Raw genomic sequence first — 6744 nt, forward strand, 5'->3', positions numbered from 1 at the left:
CTGTTTCTCCCTTTGAAAAAAAAAATAGAGATAATAATTCGTCCCCCAGAAAATTGTAAAGATCAGATTACACGCATACACATAGATAGGCTCACCGAAGAAATTGCAAAAAGTTATACAAATATGAGTGCATTTGCTATACCCATTTTTAAGAACGATATAAATTCTCTACATTCTTTCTCATGTCAATCTTTTTTCTTTACCCTTTCTAAGTTTATGAATTCATCTCCCTATTTTTGATTGCTGAAAGAATTTATCACTTTAAATAGTATTGATTATTATACTATACTATACTAGTGATAATTTCTCTTCCCCTCTAGGGTCCAGAATAGAGAGAATTAGAAAACTCTTTTTTCAACCTTTGCTGTAGAAAGAAGGACAAATCAAGAATTTGAGGCAAAGAGCAGTAAAGTGATTTGCCTAAGGTTATGCAGTTAATAATTTGTATGCTCAATATTGATTCCCTGGCCAGACTGGCTTGCTATTTCCATTGTGTCATTTGGTCTCCCAAAAGGCTAGGGAGTAATAGAGTTCTCTGGGTTAAACTTGTTCTTCACTATATGTATTATTTTTGAGACAGTGGAGAAAGATGGATAATCTGACCCAAAGCCATAAGATAAGATAAAATTCTATGTTATTTAGAATTGAAACATTATTAGCCCCAGCTTAATAAATGTAAGTAAAGAACTTATTTGACTTTTTTAAAAATCCTGTTGAATTAGATTGTGTTAAGCTGCAGACAAGATCAAACCACGTTTACAAAGTAGACCAGGAAAATTTCCCAGAAATCTGTAGCTACTGAGCTAAGTGTCCAAGAATCATTATTACTTGCTTCTTTTTAACCTATAAAGTGCAAATCATTGCACGTTTAGCCCAGATAATTAAGGCACAGTTACTTTTTAAGCTAGCGCGACACTTATTTGGCCTTAATTCATAAGTCTCAATGCTCATCACTAGTGCTTTTCATGTCACAACTTTTCCATTATTAAGCTTACTGTATTTCCACTTTGCTGAGTATGCCTTAAAATGATTTTTTCAGAACTGCTATGAAGGTGGGTCCTTGAAAACTGAGAATGTATTTCTGTTGCCTTCATGAATGAATAACACCTCAGCTGGACCGACACTTGGACCACATTTGCCCTTTCAAGGTATAGACTTCGCTTATTAATATAGAGTTGCAGTATTTCATGAGTTCTAGAGAAATGATCTATAAAAATCAGAATGGACTACACGGAAAGCCTCAGGCCCTAGTTCAGATGTTTAGATGCTTCTGAGGGTATTCTCTGTGTCTTTTAAGTCTACTAAGGAGCAGTTACTCTGAACGGGAGGGTGTGGACAGAAGGTTGGAAAAGGGATCAATTTCCATAGCAACATGAACAAAGTCTCACAGAATAAACTGACCTCCATTTGTCGCAATTTCATGTTCAAAAGTTCCTAAAGTACAAAGATCTAAAGTCCAACTTCCTGTCAGCAATGGAAAGACAAGGAACTGGGGCCCAGTCAGACCCAGTGAAAGATAGAGCACAAAATGCATTAAGCCTTGCAGTGGACATTCCAAGGCCAATAAATGCTAGGATAATTTACTAATCCACATTCATTTCTATGGCATAAACAAGGCATGTGGCTTAACATATCACATCATCATCATCATAATAGCTAACATGTTCTAAATGTTTATACATATCAATTCATTTAATTTTCATAGCAACTTTATATCTATTATGTAATAGTATAACTATTATATCATTTCAATTTTATAGATGAAGAAACTAAGGCAAAGAAAGAACAAATCCTTTGCCCAAGGGTACAGCCCTAGCAGGTGGTAGAGCTACAATAAAATTGACTGAGTCCAACATCAAAGAACTTACTTCTTTCTCCCCACCATACTATATTGATATAATGACATAGTAAAACTTTATCAGTGTAAATTTCTTTAAAGTTTTACTATTATCTGTAAAAATGAGTGTACTGATTCTGACTATAACAAATATTGTAGGAAAATGTTTTATGAACACATTATGAGTACAGACTTTGACATTTTGGTTTGAGATAATTGAAACACATTTACCTGGGTTCAACGGCTCTCCTACCTGCTCTTGCATCACTTTTTCCCTTTTGTGACTACTTCTGTTACTTGTAAACACATTCCTTAAAATTACATGTACTGCGAAGGAATTTAGATGAGATAATCACTCAGGTTTCTTCTTACTCTCATATTATGTGATCCTGTGAGAACTGTTGTTAAAGAAAGGTGTTATGCCTTTTAAAATTATCAAAATAAATTGAGGTAAAAAATAAATGGAATATGCTGAGGGGAAACAGGTGCACTCATGTATTATATAGTCCATTCATTAATTTTTTTTCTTGAAAGCAATTTGAACATGTATGTGCATATATGTATATGCGCATATGTGCATACATAGGTATAAAAATCTAGTATTACCACTTTTAGAGGATTGCGTCAGTTAGGAATACTTTTGAACATAACAGCAACAAAAACAACAACAAAAACTTGACTTAACAGTGGCTTAAGTGCAAAGTAGTTTATGTTTCTGGCCTAGCAGGAGGTCTAGAGGTAGGCAGTTGCTAGCACAGATTTAATAGTCCAACCCTGTTCAGGATGACCTCTGGGATGCTCTTGGCCTTGCTTGTTTTGTCACAAGAAGACTTCCTGTGGCAGCCATGGAAATTTCCGCCCAGATTTCTGTCTGTGGGAGGAGAGCTCACTGACAGCCCAGGTGTCTGGATCTACCATGGCATCCCTGCTGAGCTGCTCCCAGCCAGTGACTGAAACAGAAGGGAGTTGCAGTACAGGCCCATTCCTGCAAGTTGCTGTAAAGATGTTGGTAGGACAATTGGCAACATTTGAATAAGGCTCGTAGATTAGAATATAGTAGTAGTAGGTCAGTGTTAATTTCTTGAGCTTGATCATTATACTTTGTTATTTAAAAAAAGTCCTGTTTTTAGGAAATACACAAAAAATGTTAGGGACATTTACTCTCAAATGGTTACTCTCAAATAGTTCAGAAAAAAGTATACACAGAGAATGGTAAGTTAAACATGGTGAATGTTAACATTTGGGAAATCTGGCATACAGAAATTTTTTTTTCAACTTTCCTGTGAAAATGAAATTGTTTAAAAATAAAAAGTAAAACATATATAATAAATACTCTGAGATTCAAAGTTTCATAGTAGTTATGAATTTATCAGGCTGTATGATATAATAAATGGGGAAAATGGTAAGTTTACCCCATCTTGTATTGTATTTCCTTACACTCAGAAGTTTCCACGTTAATTTATCTAATGCCAATAATAACTTGCTACTTCTCCACATAAATTAAAAAACAAAAACTAAAACCAGGTTTTAAAGCCTTACCTTTTACAAAGGGAAACCAGCAGGAAGCAGAATTTGGTCTTTCAGATATAAAACTCTGCTCCTGTGTCTGCCACACCCTTCCCCTCCTGCTCACCCTCTGACCATAGGTTCACTCTCTGGGCTCCACCATTCCAACCTTGTCCACTGCCCCCTTCAGTCTTAGTACTACGTGTTTATCCAGGATTAGGGCATGGAAGTTCCTCTATGCTAAACCTTGGTTCAGACTGTCGCTTTGCTCATGACATCTCTTATTCATTAAATTATGTTCCTCCTCTGACCTTGGACTCTAAAACCCACCACAATCTCCTGCTCCCTCTGCTCAGCACGCTTTAAGCCATGCTACCCTCCCCTTCCCAAACTGGTCAGAGATAAAACCCATTTATTCATCCCTTCAACAAATATTTACTAAGGACCTACTAAAAACCGGGTATCTTTTTAGACTTAGAGAACAAAACAGATCAAAACTATGCCCAAAACTATGTGGAACCTGCTTTCTAGAAGAGGGAGGCAGAAAACAAAATAAGTAGGTCAATATATAGTTTGATAGGTGGGGATAGATAGTACTGAGAAACATAAAACTTATTATGGAGCCTTTGGGTTCAGACCCAAGACACTGTGATTGGGAATAAGAAAACTAGGAGATAGAGGTTCACCGTGAATTCTGAGAGGTGACCAAAGAATGCTTTTCTAGTGGGAGAAACAAATACTATTACATCAAATCAAGCTGGCATAAGTGATTAAGTTGTTTTCCAGGAAGAAGAATAAGCAACATGTAATTGGATCTTTTTGGAAAATAGGCGATATGATCTGATAGTAAAGGTAAATACCTTGCTCAGAACTGGCATCCTGACTTTCAGCCTGCGTGGGCTGTGCGCAGATATGAGATAAATAAGATTACAGGAACCCAGAACCTCTAGGGTGCAATTTGCTGTCTTCAACAAGACTGAGTCCAGCTGCAGTTCACAAAGGCACCTACAATGTCATGTTCCAACCAGTTCTAGTCAGTTAGGTACATGCTCAGTGTTAGAGCTGGGGTGGTAGCATCTGGTGACATTTGGACCAAGGACCTGCCATAAAGGAGGAAAGGAATGGAGCTTCTCTGTCAGTGACCCTTCTGCCTCAGCCTGACCTCAGCCTCAGGCCCTAAGTATTCCAGAACTGTCCTTAAGTTCCTTAAGGCTCTTCATCATGTTTCATTCTCCCCATAGCAAAGATAGCAGAGTCTGTGCCAAAATTTTCTTACTCCATTACTTATCTTTCATTTTAAAAAAAATTCCCTTTTTTTCATGGCAGGGAATCTTAGAAGCAAAATAATCCGATGTCACCATCTTACTCTTGGCTGTTCTCAAAGTTGAGTGTATACAGCAGTCACCTGGAGAAGTAAACTGGCGATTCCTGGGCCCCAGGCCAGATCTACCTAGAACATAAACAGAGGATCCAGGTAGCTGGTATGGTTACTGAAGTTACAAAATCCATGTTCTTTTCCATACCTAGGACTTCCCAATGCCTTTAAAAAATAAGCTGCTGTGTTCCAAATGTCCTTGATGATAGACACACCTGGGGTCTTGTTTAACAAACTCATTCACAGGCCGCATTCAAACGCCTGAATCAGAACCTCCAAGACAGAGGCCTGGAAATCTGTCTTTTAAATCCAGCCCCTTGTGTGTGTGTGTGTGTGTGTGTGTGTGTGTGTGTGTGTGTGTGTGTTTTGTTTTTTTGTTTTTTTTTTTTTTTAATCATCAGAGAATTCTGAGCATGCTGCTCTGGAGGCCTACCTAAAATAGGTGATTTTTATGAGTTGGATAGGGAGGCCATTATCAGACTATCAAAGAATACATGTCATTGATCAGCCATGGACGGGTTACCCTTGAATTAAGTATCCAGTTCCAGGTAGGATGCTGTGGCCAGGTAGGATGGTGTCACATGCTATAAAATATGACCATTTATACCATGGGAGGAAATGTCAACAGTTTCAAAACCATTACAATGACAACAAAAAGCAAAGAGGTGACCTAACTTCTGAGTGGTTTTCAATTTATGACAAATGAAATGGGCAATTCCAATACAAACAAAGCAAGAAATAATGAGATATAAGGAGAGTTTAAGCTGAAAACTTAGAGCACAGATGTATGTCACATTCTGAGTGTTCAGCAGTGGCCTTTGTGTTCCTCTTTGTTTGAACTATGTTGGGCGGATTGCTGATCTTTACAACCAGTGGAACTGTGCCTTTTTTGGAACAATTGCCCAGAAGGAAAGGAAATAGATATACTGTAGAAACTTTGATTCTACATTGCTTTCCCCTTAAAATTCCTAAAAATTATTCTATGAGATAATAATCTCTGAACAGCTGGAGCCCACTTCTATCCAATGATTGACTGGTATGTTGGGGCAAAGCCGTTAAGCCCCATGGCATGTCATGTGCTTCTCTAGACTACAGATTCTCCAAATTTTTGGGTTTGGAAACTTTATGTTATTAAAAATTATTGTTTATGTGGGTTACATCTATTGATATTTACTATATCCAAAATTAAAACAGAAATAGTTAATATTTCAATTTCTTTACTCATTTTAAAATAATAATAAATGCATATTTTAACATAAATATTTTCAAGAAAATTTAACAATAGAAAGGTCATTGTTTTAAATTTTTGCAAGTATCACTAATGTCTGGCTTAATAAAAGACAGATGGATTTTTGTATATGTTTCTGCATTCAATCAGGTGTGACATCACATGTCATGAAGCGTCTAGAAAACTCCACAGAACCTCCATAAGAAAATGAGCGAAAAAGGCCTCACAGGCTCCCTTGAAGAGTTTTAGGAGTTCCCAGATGTCCTCAAACCATACTTTGAGAACCTCCCCTCTAGATATTATAGTTAGTATGAATATAGCTTAGTCCTTGGAAACCATAAATTATTTTTTTCTTCCTGAATGTAAACAATCTTTTGCTTGGCTCTTATAATATTTTCTTCATCTCTAGTTTTATAACTCTCTCCATTCCCTGATCAAATCTATTCTCCACTGCTGTCAACGTCTTAAAGTAATGAGACAACGTTTATTGAGCTGTTTCTACAAACCAGGTCCTAGACTGAGCATTCTACATGCATTGTCTCCTTTCATTTTTATAGCAACCTGGGAGGCAATAGAAAATGTATACATTGGTCTCCCTCCTAGTTCCTGGCACAGAGCTCCTAAAACCCTTGTGATTTCCTAAGTAATGAGATTACTAGGAGTATCTTTTGTTCTGATATTTGATCTTTGACTCTAGTCAAAATTCCAAGTAATTCAATTCTAAGGATGTCTCTTGGAATTTCCTGGGTGATAGCAGTGTCTTTTGTTCTGGAGGTGACTCTTGGTGGGCTCCTGAAA

The 6744-nt window shown here is 37.1% G+C and overlaps 1 long non-coding RNA gene across 1 annotated transcript; it reads left to right on the forward strand.

Moving 5' to 3' along the window:
- Window positions 1-975: 975 nt before the first annotated feature.
- LOC107516353 lies at window positions 976-4931 on the forward strand. The gene is made up of 3 exons (XR_001598283.2): window positions 976-1148; window positions 4130-4195; window positions 4670-4931. It is a non-coding gene; the product is annotated as an uncharacterized LOC107516353 (long non-coding RNA).
- Window positions 4932-6744: the final 1813 nt, after the last annotated feature.

The sequence above is a fragment of the Rousettus aegyptiacus genome, unplaced genomic scaffold (assembly GCF_014176215.1).
Source record: "Rousettus aegyptiacus isolate mRouAeg1 unplaced genomic scaffold, mRouAeg1.p scaffold_m13_p_10, whole genome shotgun sequence".
Classification (NCBI taxonomy): domain Eukaryota; kingdom Metazoa; phylum Chordata; class Mammalia; order Chiroptera; family Pteropodidae; genus Rousettus; species Rousettus aegyptiacus.